At 38.1% G+C, this 23,006-nt stretch overlaps 1 long non-coding RNA gene and 2 other non-coding genes across 4 annotated transcripts; all 3 read left to right on the forward strand.

Moving 5' to 3' along the window:
- The first annotated feature begins 2,768 nt into the window (after positions 1 to 2,768).
- On the forward strand, positions 2,769 to 9,106 carry LOC128648719 (uncharacterized). 2 transcript variants are annotated; one of them, XR_008400619.1, is made up of 4 exons: positions 2,771 to 2,974; positions 6,073 to 6,163; positions 6,331 to 6,392; positions 8,945 to 9,106. It is a non-coding gene; the product is annotated as an uncharacterized LOC128648719 (long non-coding RNA). The 2 variants fall into 2 exon arrangements; XR_008400618.1 differs by lacking the exons at positions 6,073 to 6,163; positions 6,331 to 6,392 and having other exon boundaries at positions 2,769 to 2,974.
- Positions 3,830 to 3,962, forward strand: LOC128650690 (small nucleolar RNA SNORA13). The gene has a single exon (XR_008400954.1). It is a non-coding gene; the product is annotated as a small nucleolar RNA SNORA13 (small nucleolar RNA).
- On the forward strand, positions 7,570 to 7,706 carry LOC128650691 (small nucleolar RNA SNORA13). The gene has a single exon (XR_008400955.1). It is a non-coding gene; the product is annotated as a small nucleolar RNA SNORA13 (small nucleolar RNA).
- Positions 9,107 to 23,006: the final 13,900 nt, after the last annotated feature.

Raw genomic sequence — 23,006 nt, forward strand, 5'->3', positions numbered from 1 at the left:
TAGGATGTAATTTTGTATCTAAGAAAACTAAAACAATTGGCAATGTATTAGCACCTTCTATGTTACGTAAGTTAGAAGTAAATCATACATGGTTAACAAGGAAGAATGGGTGTTCTAAGTGCAGGGCTAGAAGGTGAAAGACATGTCAATATGTGAAGGAAGGTGAAACATTTGTTTCTACAGCAATGGGTAATCAATATACTATCAAGAACTGCATAAATTGTAACACTACACACGTTATATATCTTCTAACATGTAAAGCGTGTAATAAACAGTATACAGGTCGTACAAAAAGACCCATGAAGGATAGATTTCTCCAACATTTGAGGTCAATTGAGGAAATAGATACTAAAACACCGGTTGGGAGACACTTTAGGGATAAACATGAAGCAAATACTGATCTTATACAAATTCAAGGTATACACTTTATACCAAAACCAGTTAGAGGCGGGGACAGAGAACGATTATTGGACCAGAGTGAAGTCTACGGGATATTTCATTTAAATACTAGATCCCCGTTAGGTTTGAATTCTCATATGGATACTAATTTGTTTTATTGAATTTTTCAAAGCCCTGTGAGAACATTGAGAATATTTGCATATATTTCAAAAGTTTATAAAAAGAAAATCTGCATATAGAAATCAAGTAGAAATGTAATCAATTGTTCTTCATTTTGTATTTCTTTAATATATGTCCTCCATTTCTTATAACAATATATTACCTAATATGCTTATGATATAATGTATGATCCAATATGCAAACTAATTATATATATTTATGTAATTTAAATGTTTAACATTGTATTATCATATTGGGTGTATTTATTTAAATGTTATATTTTTCGAATAGGTAATGGTGGAGGATTGATAATTGGTAATGCTCTCTCTTTATGTAGTGAGTATCACTTTAAATGAATTGGGATATGTAGCGCTTTCCAAGGGTATTTAAAGATGCCTAATTAGGATAGGAGCATACAGCTGATGAGCAAGGGCTAGGTGGAGCCCGAAACGCGTACAGCTATGCACTAGTGTACACCTTGTGCTTTCTTCTTTTCACCTGGATCCTTTATGTTTTTACATTGTTCTAAATAGACTTCAAGATTTTACCTTATAGCCGTGAATTGGATTTCTTCACTCTGAGTGCGGAGTTGCATTTTCTTCTATTGAGTTTTTACTGCTTGGACAGAGGCGGTCTCCTGGCACCAACTACGTGATCACCCTCTCAGGACGTGTGCCGACGCTGAAGAGCGCAGCAGGCTGGGAATGGAGGTTGGAGCGCTGCGGGTCTGTATCCACTTTATATATATATGTGTATATATATATATATATATATATATATGTGTGTGTATATATATATATATATATATATATATATATATATGTATGTGTATATATATGTGTGTGTGTATGTATATATATATATATATATACAGTATATATATATATATATATAATAAAAATAAATTTAAGATAATGTGTGTGCCTTTATTTCTGCTACTGCCCTTTAAACCCTGCGCCTCCACGAGCAACACGTGTGTAGAAATATACTGTATGCATATATACACACGTGTTGCTTGTGGAGGCTGCCATGTTGTCAAGCGTCTGAGCTTGCTCTGAAAATTCCCAGCTTTTCCAGGACACTGGAAGCTCTGGCAGTGGGACTTACGTCATCGGAACACTCAGAACGCCCATCATCTCACTGGCAAGTATTCAGAAAAAGCACCAAGCGAGTCCCAGTTCGCTTGGAGCGCTTCCCGAATGCAGCCTTACACAGTGCTCTGCTATTAAAAAAGGGAGTTTTTTTTCTGACTACTTGAATTTGTTGATGAAAACCATGGGCAGTAATCGTGATGCCTCGTGGAATCGAATCGTTAAAGGGACAGTCAAGTCCAAAAAAAACTTTCATGTTTCAAATAGGGCATGTAATTTTAAACAACTTTCCAATTTACTTTTATCGCCAATTTTGCTTTTTTCTCTTTGTATTCTTAGTTGAAAGCTAAACCTAGGAGGTTCATATGCTAATTTCTTAGACCTTGAAGGCCGCCTCTAATCTAAATGCATTTTGATAGTTTTTCACCACTAGAGGGCATTAGTTCACGTGTTTCATATAGATAACATTGAGCTCATGCACGAGAATTTACAATGGAGACAGCTCTGATTGGCTAAAATGCAAGTCTGTCAAAAGAACTGAAATAAGGGGGCAGTCTGCTGAGGCTTAGATACAAGGTAATGACAAAAGTAAAACGTGTATAATTATAACTGTGGTGGTTATGCAAAACTGGGGAATTGGTAATTAAGGGATTATCTATATTTTAAAACAACAAAAAGGCTGGTGTTGACTGCCCCTTTAACAGGATAATCAAATACCTGTCCTTTTATAATATAGGATTATTGCTGTGACCATTTAGGGACATATAAACGCATTACTGCACATATCAGTCACAGGTAGCATGTAGTTTTTTTTTTGGTTTCCAAATCATCAATATGTGTTCCCAAACTCTCTTTGGAGCTGAAAACAAAATCTACAGTATTCAGATTTAGTTTACAGGAAAAGCCGTCAAAATAAATAGTGCAAAGTTTTTCAGTCCCACTATACTCAAACAATTTATGGGAAATTCCCACTATTCAAACAATTTATGGGAAATTAAGTGTTAACTTTACTAAATTGTAAAGTAGCCATGTCTCCCCCCCATTCAGTGGTACTAATGGTACCGTCCGCTGCTCCCCCCTTACTTGGATCAGGCCAAACAGTGTAGGAAGTGAGTCAGGCAGTTTTTTCTTCCTTTCTGGTGTGGTTGTGCAGAGAAGCGGGTGTTGCAGTTTAGTGTCCTGCGTACGCTACATGTGGAACAGAAATGAGCCGTTTCGGGCCTTTAGTAAGCTGGCGCTGTTTACTGAACAAGGCGCATGGTTACCAATACCTCAGAGGATTGGCGGCCTACACTTATACTGAACACATTCGCATTCACTGAAGTGTAAGTGTGACTGTGAGTAGTCGGTTGTTCAAGGCAAAATGCTTTTAGTTTTCTGGTTGTTAAAGTGCGCGCATACTTCTTTTTCCTTGTTAATTCTTTAATGAAAAGCTCAACGTCCTGAAAGAACAGATATTTCGTTTCTTCTTGGAGTAAATATCAGTCTTTGGTATTGCAGTGCGACTAATCGCACGTGTTCAATATATGTAAAATGCTTTTTTTTTTTTTCTTCCAGGTTATGTTTTAATACTTATGTTTTGGAAGTTAATATCACTTGATACTTATGCATATATAGGATGGTTTGATCGTATATACAGTTTCAGTTAATATAAAGCTAAATGCACATGACTTAACAGTGTTTGTTATAGGTGTCCTGTCCATAAGTTAAACAAAATACCTATAGTATTTCTATATTTCACAACCATTTTTACAACTAAAAGTTTTGTTTCTAATGAAATGTAACCTTTGTTTACACTGTATGCCTTCTGTGTCTTGTGTAGTCTTTAAAGGGACAGTAAAGTCAAAATGGATTGCCTAGCCCGTGAAATGTTAAAACTACTTTCAATTTTAATTTATATTATCAATTTTGCTTTGTTCTTTTGGTATCCTTTGTTAGAGTAATACGTGAGTTCAGAAGCATGCACGTGTTATCCATCTGGCAGCTGTTTGTAACAATGTTTATAGAGAGGTTGTTCATAGTTGCAAATAATTCTAAAGACATACACACTCCTATAAACCTACCTACGTTTACTCTTCTTCAAAAGCTACCAAGAGAATTGGTAATAGTAAATTGTAGAGTTGTTTAAAATTCCATTCTTTCTCTATCACTTTGACTTGACTGGCCATTAAAACAAATTTTGCCTTTGTGTTACCCTTTCAATTTTTAAGTAGTGAGAGTGGTGTCAAAAAAGGCAAACAGAAATTCCTTAACGCTATGCAATACACCTTTGGAATACATTTACAATGGTGTTTGACTGCTTTGGAAACATTTTCTATGTAACTAAACCTTTTTTCTATTTTTTCATAACCTGTCTTGGTTGTATGTGATAAAAGGACAGTCTACCCCTTAGTCATTACCTCAGATTAAAGTGAATGTAAGGTCAAGCTAACTGCTGAACCGAAATTTAGAGATTGCACGAAATAAGGCTGTTTCATTAATCGATTCTTATATAAACGCTTAGGATTTCGAATACCTTTTTTTTTTTTTTTTAATAATGAATAAATTCTTAACCCCGTTCTGCCACCCGCATTCTAATTTTTCGTCATTGGTGACGAATATTACATTTTCCAATTTACACTGCCACCCCGGAGGATTCAACCCCCTTTACAATTACGCCCAGTGTATTCATGCGCATGCGTGGATATGGAAGTACACGAGCTGCGCATGCTTTGTCTCAGCCAGCACGATCAATACCAGAAAGTGAAGACTGCTGCAATCCAGATACTTACAATGATAAAAATTAAATAATGCTCTTTAAAAAAAGTACACAAGTTTACCAACTCATTTCATACCATGTATTATTGAACGTAAGCAGAGATTGGGGCATGCGCATAGTCATTTAATCGCGGGAGCGTACTATAGAGCTGGTGGGACCGCTCTAAGTCACACCAGGAAGAAGGAAGTAAGGGCTGGGAGGAGTTTGTTTTCGTAACGGTATCAAATTTGTAAGATAAATTTATAAAAAAAAGTGGCGGTTTAATATGTATAAAAGAGAGCATTTGGAGGGTTCGTAAACAGGAAAATTGACATTCACTTTATGCTGCAAATAGCCTCCGGCACCCCTTTCTATATCATGCAGCAGGGATTGTAAACATTTTATTTTAAAATTAATATTGTTTCTGGTCACTTTGAAATAGCTGCCATGCTCTGCCTACTGATGACATTAAAGTTTTAGTGTCTATAAAACAATGGGAGCTGCCATGTTGTAATTTAAGTTACCTTCTCTGCTGTGGCCAATTAGGGACAGTTATAAATAGGTCACTAGAGTCTGCAGCCAATGGCTGTGTGGAATATCGGTGTTCTGCCCTTTCATTTAAAACTGAAAAGCTTGCAATTTCAGAATGGAATTACAGGAAAATGGGACATAAGTTTAATATTACCATCTCAAAGTGTTTAATGTCCCATTAAAGGGACAGTATACACTCATTTTCATATAACTGCATGTAATAGACACTACTATAAAGAATAAGATGCACAGATACTGAAAAATCCAGTATAAAACTATTTAAATACTTACTTAGAAGCTCTGTTTACCTATGCTGCAAGTGGAAAATTAGACACTCCCCCCTACCCCTTCTTTTGTATATGAAAATACCCTTTACACAAACAGGAGCAAGCTGGAGAAAAGGTAGCTGACGGTATTCAAATAAAACTTTGGGGCTTGGTTAGGAGTCTGAAAATCAGAGCAATGTTATTTAAAAATAAGCAAAACTATACATTTAAAAACAACTATGGGCTGTATAAATAGATCTACAAAACATTTAAGCAAAGAAAAAATGCCCTTTAAGCAGAGTGCCTAGATGCAGCCCAGAGTGTGATGTCATCAATGTGAACTTGGCTGCCATTTCTAAGTGGCCAGAAACCATATTCATTTTAAAATAACATTTTTTACTGTTCCTGCTGCATGATATAGAAAGGGGTGCAGGAGGCTATTTGCAGCTTAATCTAAGCAGGTTAGACTTTAAGATGACTAAGTTGTAGACTGTCCCTTTATAGGGACAGAAACCTACAATGTTTTTCATGATTCAGAAAGATTACAAATTATAAACAACTTTAATTTAGTTATCTAATTTGCTTCATTATTTAGTTATCCTTTGATGAAACGCATATCCACCAATCAGCAAATAGCACCCAGGTGCTGAGCCTACCTAGCTATGCTTTTCAACAAAGGATGCCTAAATAATAAAGCAAATTAGATAATAGAAGTCAATTGGAAAGTTGTTCAACAGTGTATGCACTATCTGAATCATGACAGAAAAAAATTGGGTTTCCTGCCACTTAGTTTCTCAAATTGGTGAGCAGCCAGTTGTGCAAGGACACCTACAGGTAACATTCTAGTTATTTTTGAAAGCTTTTAATATTGTACAATCCTTTTGTGCAGGAGATACTTGGAGTGTGGAAGATGGCTTATGTCTTGTGATGTACAGCTTAGCAAGCCGTAGTCCATGTGTGTGAGCGTCTAGAGTTCAGAGGTAATAAACTATTTTATGTACTGCTAAACCCTTTTTTTTTTTTTTTTTTTTTCTCTGTTCATTTAACCATATGTGGTCTGATAAAAGGCAAATATTTCTTCAGTTGACAGATCTCTTAAAGAAATGTTTTCTGACAACTTTATATTAAACAGTGTGTTCATCTATAGGTGGTGAACCAGTGACCATATAACAGAGGAGAGAAAGAAGTCATGAGTAGCAGAACTATACAGTAAGTGCCTTAAATAACGCATCCCCAGATAAATGCATTACATTATGCATTAGGTTGTGGCTTCAAAACACACAATCAACTATTTGATATACACAAATTAGACGTGCGTTTCGATTCGGAACAAATCTAAATTCGTCCGAATTTGTTAGATTCGGATCGATTCGAATTACGGTAGTACCGAATCTACCGAATAAATCCGAATTAGTTCAGATTGCCATGGATTACACTAGTATTGTACAGTATATTAGGTTATATCACTGCTATGGGTTACACCTAATATACAGTACATAATACTAGTCTAATACACAGCACATCCCACCTAACACATACCGAAATTCCGAACTGAATACAGCAGAATTTATTTGAATCCAAAACGAATGCATTCGCTTTTTTCCTAATTCAAATCGATCCGAACTGAAATTCGAGAACATCCGAATCTATCCGAAACAAATTTTTCCGTCATGCACAAGTCTACAAAATAATCCTTAAAAATCAAATCTTATACATTTTGTACTCTGCAGCTGGAAAAAAAAAAGTAATTGTAAACACATTAAGGGAAAAACAATTTTATAGTATACTGTCCCTTTAACTGGAGGAGCCAATCTGGGCTTTGGTCCATGGGCAGCAAGGCTAGCGTTTGTCATGTTAGTTTAATATGATAAAGGAAATTAAGGACAGATAAAATCAACACAGCAGGATGTTCATTTCAAATTCTGAAAATAGATAAATTTACATAAAGGACAAAATAATGAAAATATCTTAATGTTTCATTATGCGTAACGATTCTAATATATAAAAAAAACAAGGTGTTAACACTTTTTTTTTTTTTTTTTTAAACAAAATACTTTAAGAATTTATACCAATATGATGATAAAATGGTTTCACATTATTTTCGCATTGGTCATTTTCATAAACTGTCTTGCCAAGTTTAAGCACGTACAATTAAAAAATAAACAAAGAAATCCCTAAATATTAAGCTTCCCGTGTTTTTAGAACTGCTCTGTCTGATATTCTAATTATTCGTTGTACTTTTGAGTGTCTGAGTTCATCTAGCAATGAAAACAAATGTAAGCTGTGCAGTGATTTATTTGCTGTTTAGGTTGGGGATGTAATGGAAATTTATAAGATATAGTGGAGACCTTTTGCCTGATAAGGGCAAATGGCATATCGCTCCTCTTGCCTTTGTGTTACCCATTCATTTTTAAAGTGGTGAATGTGGCGTCAAACAAGGCATACAGAAAATCCCTCTTGGCTACCCACGTTGCTTTTGGTATACATGTCATATACTGTGGGCTTGGTTGCATGGGGACAGTCCTAAGTGAAGCTTTGTGATTTTCATATAATTTTAAAATTATGTAAAAATGATCATCTTCGACTGAAATGTGAAAAAATAAAGATGTGTTTATAGCCTTCCTGACTTGCCCATTATGGTGAAAAAAACATGCCCTAATTTGTTGGGGCATGTCATTTTATCACTTGTGACCCTGAAAGTCTCTGTTCAACCACCCACGAAGTTAAGCCGCAGTTTCTGCTTGAGACCAAGTGACTTCCTAGCGTGACAGGTGCAGGGTTAAACACAAACTGCCGGATCAATAGTGATAAAATTACATGCTCTAACAAACTTATTTTTTTTTCTCTATAGATTCCAAGAAGTATAGCTTGGTAACTTTATTTTGAAACTGTAAATCAGGATTATTTTTTCTTGGAGTTGGATAAGGACTGTATCGTAAATTCATGTTTTTAAAAAAAAAAAAAAAAAAATTAAACACCTTGTAATTAAAAGCCATTTCAGTTTTTATACTATAAAATAACATTAGCACAGTATTAATGCCTTATTTGCTGCTGTTTTTCAATAGCCAAACTCTACCTACTGCTTGCCTTATTTGGAGGAGCCAATCTGGGCTTGAGTCTGCAGACTGGAGGCAAGTAGGGAAAGATGTAGCAAGTGCGATCCACCTGCAAAGTTGATCTTACACACTGTCACTGTATATCCAAAATAGTACCAGCAAGCTCTCTGCTGCCATTGTGGTTACACGGTGTGGTTTTGTCATGGTTTTATATTAATAAAGATGTGAAGTTTTTTACTATCTGCCCTCCCTGGTACTATTTTGTGTATATACAATGTCAGTGCAGAAGTTCAACTTTGTTGGTGGATTGCATGTGTGTTTGGACGGAGTCACTGAGTCACTGCTTCCATCACCTTTTCACGCCCCATTGTAGTTTTCATTACACGTGTAGCGTTATGCTGAAAAAGTACACACCTCGGAGTGTGGTATGCGCACCAGTTCTGTATATTTACTAAATATGTAGCAAGGTTATTCTTGAAGTCTACAGGATTCATTTCCAGCTTTGATAATTATAACACCCATAAGCTGAATTACATGAAAATGGGGCAAATGAGTGTATTGCATAGTTTTATAATGCTTAACCATTTTAAATTAAAATATTAAGGTGTTTACTGTCCCTTTCAAATGTGCAAGTTAATATTACCTGTTACAATGTTCATGAATATTATGATATTGAGTTTAATAAGAGTTTCTTTTTCTTTACAGGTCTCATTTTCAGTTTCGTCATAAATCTAAGATGTCTTTTCTGGAAACCAAGATTTTTCAAAAATTGGTGGCGTTTTAAAAGCTTTTGTATTTTGAGTCTGTTTACAAATTAATTCAAATAAACACTTAAAGTATGTTCTTTTGGAATGCATTTTCAGATCAGCCTCTGTTTCCATATGTCTTGTTTTTTCATAGATGCATGTTGCTTATATAACGAAAACAGCTTATTATAGTTACTGTTCTTGATTCATTCAATCAAGTATTGCTTTATGCACACTCAAATGTACTCACTTTATATTGGCTTTTGTATTGTGTGGGGACTGAGGCCACAAAGACTATGGGCAAGATTTTTAAGTTATACACACAGTGAACCTGTCCGCATCTTATCGCAAATTGTGGGGCAAATGTGTTTCCCACATTTATCGTTGCACGAGGAAACACTCATGCAATACTGCCCACCGTACCCTCAGGTGAAAGTAAGGCTAGTCTATCATCCCGGTCAAATTAATCCAGGGTGATTTTTCATTTGCCAATTCCAGTTCGTCAGAGGGTTTATGAAGCAGCAGTTTAACCCAATGCTTCATAAATATCAGTTGCAGACTGAAATGAGCGAGCCTGCAACCAATCGGGTCATTTGCCCGGTCATAAATCTTAACCTATAAGGTGTTTAGTTCGACCCAACAAACTTTTGTTTAAGGTTTCATCTCTAAGAAGAAATATACATTTTGTTTGCACAAAAAACTGAGTGAGTTCCACAAGTGTTTCTTAGAAGGTAATTGGACAGACTTAAAGTGATGGGTAAAGTTGCTGCTCTCTGATCATTTATATAGGTAGCCTATCCTTTAATCAATGAAGTCGCTAAGATTTTTGTGGGGGGGGTTAATTCTAAAATTTAAATAATTTTTTACATTTACCACACCTTGCTCCGCCCTCGATAGACTTCCTGGTCAGTGCTCTATCCCATGTAGAAAGCGGCCCTACACATCTACGTAAGCAAACAGGCTTGCTCCTTATTCACTAAGATGCGCGCATTGCTTGCCAAATAAATTAACTTAGTTGAGCATGTGCTGTAGATAGAGGGGGGCCGTTTGGCTAGACCCATGGTCTAAAGGCCAGGATTTCAACTGGATGCCGAGTATACGTCTCATCAAAAAAATTGACACACAGCCGGGTGGAATGCTGGACTCTAGGATTTTAGGTTTGAAGCTAAAATTAAAGCTTTTTTTTTTTTTATTATTAACATGTTTGTTTATAAAGATGTGTCAAATGCTGCTTTTAATATGGTGCAACTTTACCTTCACTTCAAGGGTGCTAAAAGATTTCAAACCAGTTTTAGGCTGTGTTGCAGCATAATGAATGATTAATGCCCAATTAGTGTTCAAAAGAAAAGTTAACTATTTTAAGCTTTAGAATACATCTGTTTTCCTATACTTGTTACGGTCTACAAGAATGAGGAACAATTTCAACAAGTCAGTTTCCATTTCAACAACCTGTTAGTGAAATAGCATTACACTCTACCTTATAAGATCCTGGCTTAGTTTCCTGCACACTGGCCTAGTGCACTGGAAACTGTCTAATTTGGACAAGGAGAAAACCACAGTAACGGTTATCCAGATGGTTGCCTGGCCCAATGCTGTACATGAGAGAACATATGCACATAACAGGAGTTCTCAAGGGAGACAGAGTACAAAACAATTTGAAAAAAGACAGATAAAGCATAAGCAAAAAATATCAGCTGTGGCCTACATGACTAAAAAATAATGGCAGCTGCCTCTATTTTTTTACAAGGTCATTCGTTATGATCCAAATGCGTAAGAAGGTGGCAGCTTGTGGCATTCAGCTCTTTTCTGAGCCACTTTTATTCTAGTGAAGCATTTAAGTGATAGTTAAGTTTAATGAATAAGTGCCTGATATCTAAAACTAATCTTAAAAAAACCGGGGCAGTTAAATTCATTAAACAATACAATGAAGCTTCGTTTTTTTTTTAAAAAAATTCTTGCCTTTCTTTACTGAAAACAGACTGGTGAACCTTTGTCAGCATCTCCTGTAGTTAGCACAGCGATGACTAATCCTTCCTCCTATCATTGCGTGGTCCCACAAGCTGGCCGCTAAAGGGGGCACACAATGATTGGAGGAAGCAGGAGATGCTGGCGGAGGATTGCTGGTCTGTTTTCCATAAAGTAAGGTAAGTATTTTAACCCCTTAAAGACTGGGCATTTCTGACTAACACTTTCCCTAAAAGACCAGAACTTTTTAAGCATTTTTGCCATCACTACATTTAAACAGAAATATAGCTTTGTGTTTTTTTATTTACCTGTCAAAACTATATATATATATTTTTTTTTTAGCCAACCCAAAGTATTGATCTAGGCCCATTTTCGTATATTTCATGCCACCATTTCACTGCCAAATGCGTTAAAATAAAAAAAATCTAACTTTTTTTACAAACTTTGGGTTTCTCACTGAATTTATTTATGCCACTTGTGCAATTATGACACAGATAGTTATAAAAGCTTATCTGGGATCCCCTTTGTTCAGAATTAGCAGACATATATGGCTTTGCCATTGCTTTTTGGTAATTAGAAGGCAGCTAATTGCAGCTGCGTGCCACAATTTTATTATTCTTGGCAGTGAATGGGGTTAATCGGGTATCTGAAAAGGTTAATTTTAGCTTTAGTGTAGAAATTAGCTTCCCACATCCTGATCCCACTCAGAGTTGCCCTCTCTGCAACTCTATTTCTGCATTGCCCCACTCATGGTGCATGCAGAAATAGCGCAATCCAAGAAAATATCCCCCACACCATTACACCACCAGCCTGAACCGTTAATAATAGGCAGGATGGGTTCATGCTTTCATGTTTACGCCAAATTCTGATCCTACCATCTAAATGTCGCAGCTGAAATCGAGACTCATCAGACCAGGCAATGTTTTTCCAATCTTCTATTGTCCAATTTTGCTGAGCCTGTGCAAATTGTAGCCTCAGTTTCCTGTTCTTAGCTGACAGGAGTGGCACCTGGTGTGGTCTTCTGCTGCTGAAGCCCATCTGCTTTAAGGTTTGACGTGTTGTGTGTTTAGAGATGGTATTCTGCATACCTTGGTTGTAATGAGTGGTTATTTGAGTTACTGTTGCCTTTCTATCATCTCTAACCAGTCTGCCCATTCTCCTCTGACATCAAGGCATTGTTGTCCACACAACTGCCTTTTGCTGGATATTTTCTTTTTTGGACCAATCTTTGTAAACCCTAGAGATGGTTGTGCATGAAAATCCCAGCAGAGCAGCAGTTTTTTTTAAATACTCAGACCAGCACGCCTGGCACAAACAACCATGCCACGTTCAGACACTTAAATCCCCTTTCTTCCCCATTCTGATGCTTGGTTTGAACTTCAAGTCATCTTCACTACATCTAGATGCTTAAATGCATTGAGTAGCTGCCATGTGATTGGCTGATTAGCAATTTGTGCTACCAAGTAATTGAACAGGTGTACCTAATATAGTGGCCTGTGGGTGTGGATAGATAGAGCTCTGGAATAAAATGAGACCACTGCAAAATGATCAGTTTCTTTGGTTTTACTATATAAAAGTATGTGAGTAAAATGAACATTTTGTTTTGTTCTATAAACTGCTGATATTTCTCCCAAATAGAGCATTTATTTGCAGAAAATGACAACAGGACAAAATAACAAAACAAATGCAGTGTTGTCAGATCTTGAATAATGCAAAGAAAACAAGTTCATATTCATTTTAAACACAAGACTAATGTTTAACTTAGGAAGAGTTCAGAAATTTAATATTTGGAGGAATAACCCTGAATATTTATTTATAAAATATTTTACCAGGAAGCAAACATTTAGATGTCTCTTATTTTCAAGTATGTCCTGGGTCCACAAAACATTGCATTGATACAATAGGGTACAATAAAATACAAAAACAATATTAATACACAATATATACAACATTTTACATAGAATAGGTCGGAAATATATAATCAACCATGACAGATGCATTCTGTTTTGAGATATGTAGAGAGGGATCTCCTAAAGGATTTTAGGCTTGGGGAAGGTTTGAAAGTGCGGGAGGTCGTTCCAATTGTGGTTCTCTGTAGGAAAGGGAGGATCGAGCTGCTTTCTTTTTGTATGGAGGCAAGCTAAACAATGTGCTGGTACTGGATCAGAGGTTATAGGAGGTGGGAATAGCCGGGGAGAGCATTCTGCTCGGGTTGGGTGGGAGCTTCCCAGAAAAGCTCTTAAACACAAGGCTGGAAAGATGGAGGGTGCGTCTGGATTCCAGCGACAGCCAGTTTAGTTCTTTTAGCATGTCACAATGGTGGGTCCTGTAATTACATTGTAGCACAAAAAGGCAGAGTGAGTTATAGAATGTATTAAGTTTATTAATACACATCTTTCATGCATTGTGGCATGCTCTCCACCAGTCTTTTACATTGCTGTTGGGTGACTTTATGCCACTCCTGGTGCAAATATTTAAATAGCTCAGCTTTGTTAGCTGTCTTGTGACCACCTATCTTCCTCTTGATTACATTCCAGAGGTTTTCAATTGGGTTCAGGTCTGGATATTGGGCTGTTCATGACAGGATCTTGATCTAGTGGTCCTCCATCCACACTTTGATTGACCTGGCTGTGTGGCATGGAGCATTGTCCTGCTGGAGAAAAAAATCATCAGATTTGGAGAACATTGTCAGAGCAGAAGGAAACAAGTTTTCTTCCAGGATAACCTGTGGTAGTAATTCGTACCAGAATATTAAACCAAAGGGGTTGTCCACTTTTTAAAATTATTTTATTGGAAGACAAATAATATAGGTATGAAGATTAACAATTATCTATAAGCTGTAAAATATAAAATAAGTCTCAAGAAATACCAAGAGCTACAACATCCAGTCCAAATTATACAGGGCAACTTTATCTTAAATAAACCCAGATTAAGCAATATTGCTAAAATAATTAAAGGAATATACTTAGCCACATTTTCCAGTGTGTCCACCATCAGCCATCTTTTCAGCAGGAAAAGAAAAAGATAGAGAGTGTTCCAGGTTTTTATACACCAATTCAATAGGGAGTGGTTTATCAAATGCCAGTCAAAGGCTATTGGGAGTGTCCTACTTAGACACTAGGCCAAAGAACTACTTGAATATTCAGTTTTAAAACCAGCTATGTGAATTGCCAGGTATAAAATCTTTGAGCTATATTTTAATATTCCAGTGATAAAATGTCACCACATAACCTTGTACGTGGCTTGATTCATGCGTCCTTCATAAAGATAAATGCCTTTAAAGGGATAGGAAAGTAAAAATTAAACTTGCATGATTCAGACAGAGCATGTCATTTTAAGTCACTTTTAAATTAAAGGCATATTCCAGCCAAAATTGGAAACCACATGGGTGCATTTTGGTATTGAACAGAAGCATTTTTGTAATACACATACATTAGCAAAAATGCTTCTAATGAAAGCTATAGCTGTTTAAAAAGTGTATTTAAGTATGCACCGTGCACCAGCATTTTAAACAGAACACTTGCTCAGAGAGCCTAAGGTGCTTGTACCATCTGGTAATGACTCAATTTGTTAATTGCTGACATGATACATGCCCCACTTGTGATCTGAGCAGCTGCAGTATTTAAAATGCTGGTGCCCTGAGAATATCTAGCTATGCCTCACATGCACATGCAGAGAAAAATGTTAACACTGAAACAGTGGTAACTTGTACTAGAAACATTTTTGCCAATACATGTATATTTCAAATATGTTTCTATTCAAAGATGTAATTAATCTATGTGCATTTAGATTTTGACCGGAATGTCCCTTTAACTTCTATTTTCAAATGTGCTTTGTTCTCTTGTTGAAAAAGAATACGCACATATCCTATACTAGTGGGAGCTAGCTGCTGATTGGTGCCTTCACACATTTGTCTCTTGTGATTGGCTAACTAGATGAGTTCAGCTAGCTGCCAGTAGTGCAGTGTTGTTCCTTCAGCAAAGTATGACAAGATAATGAAGCAAATTTGAACATAGAAGTAAATTGGAAAGTTGTTTGAAATTGTATGTTCTATCCAAATCATGAAAGAAAATGTTGAGGTTTCCTGTTCGTTTAAGGGAGGGTGGGAAACGCTACTGTATCTCCAGCTAACTTATTTTTAATAGCATAATGTCTCTGTAAACACATTTAATACAATAATATTATAGGCTTGCTGGTCTATCAGAATCTTTAATAACAGCTGACTATTTTGAGTGATTTGGCATTGGGAAAGGGATTGATTTCAGCAGGGGAATTCTGCTACAGTGCAGCAGTTCATTACATAGTTATTAACAGATTAGGATAATGTTAAGTAAATGCATTAATAGCCAAATATTTAACATTACTGGGTCATAAACAGATTTCCATATAATGATTACTGAGCCAATCTGAATATGTGTAAACTTTGTTTTTCAAGCCAAGGTGCTATAAGATACATTTTGGAATAATACCACTAGATGGCTCTATATATGAGAACATAACACACAATCCCCTGTGAGCCCAGACATAATTGAATAAACTTACAATGTATCGAAGGAGACTGCTTGCTTCCAGCAGTCCTGATTGAACTCCATTATATTTTAGTTACTTCTGAACTTGTGCTTAAAGGATATGAGACCCAAGTTTTTTTTTTTTCTTTCATGAATCAGAGCATGCAATTTTAAGCAACTTACTAATTTACTCCTATTATCAATTTTTCTCTTGGTATCTTGATTTGAAAAGCAGGAATGTAGTAAGCTTAGGAGACGGCTTATTTGTCGTTCAGGACCTGGTTAGCGCTTGCTTGATTGGTGGCTAAATGTACAGTTTTGCTTATTTTTTAATACCATTGTGCTGATTTTCAGACTCCTAGCCAAGCCCCACATTGCCAGATGTATACGTATGTTTACAGACTCCTGCTGGTTCCTTTTTATCTGTCTTTGCATATGTGGGGGAGGGGGGTGTCTGCACTTCTTGTTTTCCCAGCCCTTTTCACTGGGTGTCCCAGCCAAACATTATCAACAGTGCTAAACTGGGAGCATCTAAGTGTGTTTTTAAAAGGTTTTATACTGGATTTTTATATCAGCATTTGCATATTCTTCTTTATAGTAGTGTCTATTACATGCAGTTATATTAATTTTGGTGTATACTGTCCGTTTTAACCATACAATATTTCCACTAATGCTTTGAGAGAATACCAATACAAGGTATATTAATAATCTCTGATATCATAAGATTTTAAGATATGAACACTATATATATATATATATATATATATATATATATATATATATATATATATATATATATATATATATATATAGACACTGATACCTAACCAGTTATGCCATCAGAGATCAGACCTCATAAGTGTTCTTGGAATTATAAAGTGTCATTAAATTATTACTAATCCAGCAATATATACCTAATTTCAGTTAATCTGGTGTATTTTACACAATTCTAGAGGTTTCCCCTTGTAGGGAAAGTATGTTTTAAATACATTTAACTTTTAAATTAACCCTTTCCTGTCGGGGGTTAAAGTGTCTATATCGGAACAACTGTTCCAATGTAGACAAATTGAAATCACATGATCGTGCACACGATCGCGAGATTTCAATTATTGGATCGGGTCTGGGGGGCGTCCCTAGGAACGCCCTCCAGACCGCAATCAAATCCAGGAAGTGCAGTAGGCTTTAGGACAGCCGTTGGCTATGACGTTCTATTCCGTCATAACGGCTCTAAAAGCCCAGTGTAATTATGACGGAATAGAACGGCATAACGGTGTTAAAAGATTAAACTTTAAGAGATGGTGTATGTCTATTGAATACATTCAATTAATGTATTAATCAAATGCAAGACACAGTGGTGTAGTTCATGAGAAGTGAATTAATTTGAACACACACTTGTCCATATGTAATGGGAATCTAATTCACCAATTAAACATAAGTGATTTACGAACAGTGAATTTATTTAAACACATAAATTTACATGCAATGTGAATTTAGCTCACCAATCTCGTATACAATATTATTATTTCATTCTCTCAAACCAGTCTGATTTTATGAACTTAACAGTAGGTTTATACCTACACATGACCAGCTACTTATCTATAGGCCTTGCCACATATCAGCTGACAATTTAGGAGCCAATATATTATTTTGAGACAACTCTTACAGAGCCATTTGTGTGTTTGTATTTTACTGTTTTTTAGTAAAAAGGATGTCTTATTTTTTTACCTATTTCCGCTCAATGTGACTAGGTGATATTGGGATACAGAGGTGCTATTTAGTGCATTTTGTCAGTCAGTACTTGCTGACTTCTTTGCAAATGTAATGTTTACGTACAGCCTGCGAATACTGAATCTATTACATAACTATACTCCTTGGCAATCCCATTTATATTAATGTAGTGCCATTGTAGTTTTTCTAGAATTCTTTCTAAACTGCTGCCATATGATGCTCCAGATATGTGCACACTCCTGAGCTTACATCCCTGGTTTTCAACAAAAAATACCAAGAGAGCAAAGAAAATATGATAATTGAAGAAAATTAGAAAGTTGTTTAAAGTTGCATGCTGTAGCTCAGTGGTTCCCAAAGTTGGAGGTAGAGCTCCCTGGGTCAGTGGGATTACTGAGGTGGGAACAAATATGCATACCTTTTGTCTATAACAAACTACTTTATTACTCCTTCCTCCTCACCACCTGCACTGTTCATCAGCCCATCTCTCTTAACCTCACCTTACTTTTGTATTCACGAACGTCACACTTTCCTAAAGACTCTCTCTCCTCCTTGCACTTCAGCCAGAAAACAGTCTCATTACTGCAAATCTGCATCTCATGTCACTCTCCCTCTTGCTCATACTAGCTGCTGGTGACATCTGGTGACCCTAATCCTGGTCCCCCACAACTTCCTAGTCTTGCACATCCATGTGTGCCTTTCAATAGACTTCAAAAACAAAACTCTGGTAACCTTAATCTCATTCCTCTTGCATCTAAACCCCCCCCCCCCCTTCACTTGTGCACTCTGGAACTCTCGCTCTGTTTGCAACAAGCTCACTTCTATCCATAATCTCTTTATCTCCCACTCTCTTCTGGCTCTCACAGAAACCTGGCTATCTGCTTCAGACACAGCATCCACTGCTGCTCTGTCACATGGGGGTCTCCATTTCAGCCACACTCCTAGGTCTGGCAGTAGACAAGGAGGTGGTGTTGGTATTTTACTTTCCTTTAGTTGCTCCTTTCAACAAATACAGCCCTTCTCTACCCTCACATTTTCTTCATTTGAAGCATGCATGATTCGTTTATTTTCTCCCCTTTCTATACGTGTTGCAGTCATATACCGTCCCCTGGCTCCCCAACTCACTTTGCTGCCTGGCTTCCTTATTTCCTTTCCTCAGACACCCCTGCCCTCATTCTTGCAACTTTAACATCCCTCTTGACAATCCCACTGCCTCATCTGCAAAACAACTTCTGTAACTCACTTCCTCTTTCTGCCTTTCACAATGGACTGACTCTCCCACTCACAAAGATGGTCACTCCCTTTATCTGATTTTCAGCTATCAATGCACTAACTCAAATTTCACCAATTCCCTCTTTCCTCTAACCCAAAACGTCTGTTTTCCACGTTCAATACTCTTCTCCACCCACCCCACCTCCTAATACAACTTCTCTCTCAGCTCAAGATTTTGCCAGCCACTTCAATAACAAGATTGACTCCATCAGAAATGAAATCAGCTCTCAACATACCAATCTCACACCCCCTCAAAAGCTCACAATCATCCAAATAACCATAAATTTAGCTCTTTTGCCCCTGTTACCGAGGAAGAAGTTTCTACCTATATACTGTCCTCCCACCTCACTACCTGTCCCCTCAACCCCATCCCCTCACAGATACTCCCCTCCCTCTTTTCTACCCTCACCCCCATACTCGCACACATTTTCAACCTCTCCCTCAGCACTGGTACAGTATATTTCCCTCTTCTCTAAAACATCCACTGGTTACACCTATCCTCAAAAAACCTTACCACGATCCAACCTCCCCATCCAACTACTGTCCTATTTCCCTTCTCCCTCTTGCCTCAAAGCTCCTCGAAAAGCTAGTATATGCATGTCTATTCCATTTCCTTACACTAAACTCTTGACCTACTGCAATCTGTATTTCGTCCCCATCACTCCAAGGAGACAGCAATTGTCAAGGTTACCAATGACCTACTTACAGCAAAATCCAAAGGCCACTTCTCTCTGCTTATCCTCCTTGATCTGTCTGCAGCCTTTGACACTGTTGACCACCCTCTTTTGCTCCAAACACTCTAATCCTTCGGAATCTGCGACACAGTTCTCTTGTGGTTCTCTTCCTATCTATCTAACCGTACCTTTAGTGAAGCCTTCTCCGGAGCATCCTCTGCCCTGTTACCACTTTCTGTTGGGGTACCTCAAGGCTCTGTCCTCGGCCCCCTTTTCTTTTCAATCTACACGTCATCATTAGGTTCCTTAATAAAGTCCCACGGGTTTCAATATCATTTGTATGCCGATGACACCCAAATCTACCTCTCTGCACCAGACCTACCTCCTTCCCGTGTCACTGTCTTTCTCATATCTCATCTTGGATGTCCTATCACTACCTTAAGCTAAATCTCTCCAAAACTGAGCTCCTTTTTTCCCACTTCTTCCAAAATCTCCACCCCCCAATTTTCTATAACTGTTGATAATTCCATCATTACCCCTACCCTGCATGCCCTATGTTTTGGGGTTACAAAGAAAAACAACTTTCTCACTTTGTAGTTCAAGGTTTACTGCTCTTGCCTTCAAATCTTTTTCTTCTATGATAGTTTAGGTTTATCAGCAATTTACACTTTCAATAAATTGTAGAGACTTGTACTGTATTCTTGCCTTCTTTGTTTTTTTTAGAGCTGTACATTGGTACGTATTATTACATTAATTCCACAATTTAGAACCACTGTGTAGTAGCAGGAAACACAACAAAGACTGTGGTTGTCTGAGTAGCTTTGTACACTGTCACCCATCTAAGGTTTTCAAGTCTTCTATCATTAGAAATAATCTGGTGTTGCACTACATAACACATTGGTAAGTAGAATACACTTTATAGAAAGTTGATTTATTGGTGCAGTAGTACAATTATAATCCAAGGAAAGAATTAAACACCAGATCTCTGATTACGGTGATTTAAAGGATACTAAACCCAATTTTGTTCTTTAATGATTCAGATAGAGAATGACATTTTAGGCAACTTTCTAATTTACTCCTATTATCAATGTTTCCTTGTTTTCTTGCCATCTTTAATTAAAAAGCACAAATATAAAGCTTAGGACCGGCCCATTTTTGGTTCAGAACCTATTTTACGCATGGTTATTGGTGGCTAAATGTAGCCACCAATAAGCAAGCACTATTCAGGGTGCTGAACCTAAAATGGTCCTGCTCCTAAGCTTTACATTCCTGCTTTTTAAATAAAGATAGCAAGAGAACAAAGAAAAAATGTATAATAGGAGTAAATTAAAAAGTTGCTTAAAATTTCACTCTCTATTTGAATCATTAAAGAAAAAAATGTGGGTTTAGTATCCCTTTAAGAAAACCATAGCTTGGGAAACAGGTATTACTTCATCAAGCCCATCTATCAGATTAACAGTTTTCTTTTACAAGATATGACGAGTCCACGGATTTCATCCTTACTTATGGGATTACGCCTCCTGGTCAGCAGGAAGTGGCAAAGAGCACCACAGCAGAGCTGTATATATAGCTCCTCCCTTCCCTCCCACTCCAGTCATTCTCTTTGCCTGTGTTAGTGATAGGAAGAGGTAAAGTGAGGTGTTAGTTTAGATTCTTCAATCAAGACAAAACATCTAAGCAAAGGGGACGACAGAGTAATTTTCGTTCCTTTCGTAATTTCAAAGGAGTCCCACCTTCCTCTGCCGCTAAGCAGGAAGGGAACTTCTCTCAATCCAAAGCCGTCTGGAGACCTAACCAGGCTTGGGACAAGGGTAAACAGCACAAGAAGCCCATTGCTGCTCCCAAGACAGCATGAAGGGGCGGCCCCGGATCCGGGACCAGATCTGGTTGTGGGCAGACTTTCTCTCTTCATCCAGGCTTGGGTAAGAGATGTTCAGGAACCCTGGACACTGGAAATAGTGTCTCAGAGTTATCAGTTAGAGTTCAAAAACTCTCCCCCAAGGGGAAGGTTCCTTCTTTCACGATTGTCTGTAGACCAGATAAAAAGAGAGGTGTTCTTACGTTGTTTAAAAGACCTCTCTACTATGGGAGTAATTTGTCCCGTTCCAGAACAGGGGCAGGGGTTTTACTCAAATCTTTTTGTGGTTCCCAAAAAAGAGGGAACGTTCAGACCCATTTTAGATCTAAAGAGTCTAAACAAGTTTCTCAGAGTCCCATCTTTCAAGATGGAGACTATTCAGACAATTCTCCCATTGATCCAGGAGGGTCAATATATGAATACCGTGGACTTAAAGGATGCATATCTTTATATTCCACAGAGATCATCACCAGTTCCTGAGGTTTGCCTTTCTGGACAAACATTTCCAGTTTGTGGCCCTTCCTTTCAGGTTGGCCATGGCACCCAGGATCTTCACGAAGGTTCTGGGGTCTCTGCTGGCGGTTCTCAGACCGCGGGGCATTGCAGTGGCGCCTTATCTAGATGATATACTGATCCAGTTGTCGTCTTATCAGCTGACAAAGTCTCATACCGACATTGTCCTCTCCTTTCTAAGGACTCACGGGTGGAAGGTGAATCTAGGAAAGAGTTAATTCCACAGACGAGGGTTCCTTTCCTAGGAACTCTAATAGACTCTGTATCCATGAAAATCTTTTTGACTGAGGTCAGAAAGTCAAAGATTCTGAATACATGCCGATCCCTTCAGTCCAATCCTCGGCCATCAGTGGCTCAGTGGATGGAGCTAATTGGATTAATGGTGGCGGCCATGGACATCATTCAGTTTGCTCGTTTTCATCTCAGACCTCTACAACTGAGCATGCTCAGGCAGTGGAATGGAGATTATGCAAATTTGTCTTCTCAGATAGATCAGGAGACAAGAGACTCTCTTCTTTGGTGGTTGTCACTGGATCATCTGTCCCAAGGGACGTGTTTCTGCAGACCATCATGGGTGATAGTGACAACGGACGCCAGTCTTCTAGGTTGGGGTGCAGTCTGGAATTCCCTGAAGGCTCAGGGTGTGTGGACTCAGTCGGAGTCTCTGCTTCCAATCAATATTCTGGAATTGAGAGCAATATTCAATGCGCTTCAGGCTTCGCCTCAGTTGGCTTCGGCCAAATTCATCCGGTTTCAGTCGGACAACATCACGACTGTGGCTTACATCAATCATCAGGGAGGAACAAGGAGTTCCTTAGCTATGACAGAAGTATCCAAGATAATTTGGTGGGCGGAGTCTCACTCTTGTTATCTGTCAGCGATCTACATCCCAGGAGTGGACAACTGGGAGGCGGATTTTTTGAGCAGACAGACTTTTCATCCAGGGGAATGGGAACTCCATCCGGAGGTCTTTGCCGCCCTGATTCTCAGGTGGGGCAGAACGGAATTGGATCTGATGGCGTCTTGTCAGAATGCCAAGCTCCCGAGATACGGATCCAGGTCCAGGGATCCTCAGGCCGAACTGATAGATGGCTTGGTCGTTCAACCTAGCCTATGTGTTTCCACCGTTTGCTCTCCTTCCCCGGGTGATTGCACGAAACAAACAGGAGAGGGCTTTGGTGATTCTAATCGCTCCTGCGTGGCCTCGCAGGACTTGGTATGCCGATCTGGTGGATATGTCCTCTCTGCCGCCGTGGAAGCTTCCATTGAGGCAGGACCTTCTCGTTCAGGGAACCTTCCATCATCCGAATCTAGTTTCTCTGCAGCTGACTGCTTGGAGATTGAACACTTGATTTTATCTAGGCGGGGGTTCTCTGATACGGTCATTGATACCTTGATCCAGGCACGTAAGCCTGTTACTAGAAAGATTTACCACAAGATATGGCGTAAATATCTTTATTGGTGCGAATCCAAGGGTTACTCATGGAGTAGGGTTAGGATTCCCAG

Source organism: Bombina bombina, chromosome 2, assembly GCF_027579735.1.
Source record: "Bombina bombina isolate aBomBom1 chromosome 2, aBomBom1.pri, whole genome shotgun sequence".
NCBI classification, from domain to species: Eukaryota; Metazoa; Chordata; class Amphibia; order Anura; family Bombinatoridae; genus Bombina; species Bombina bombina.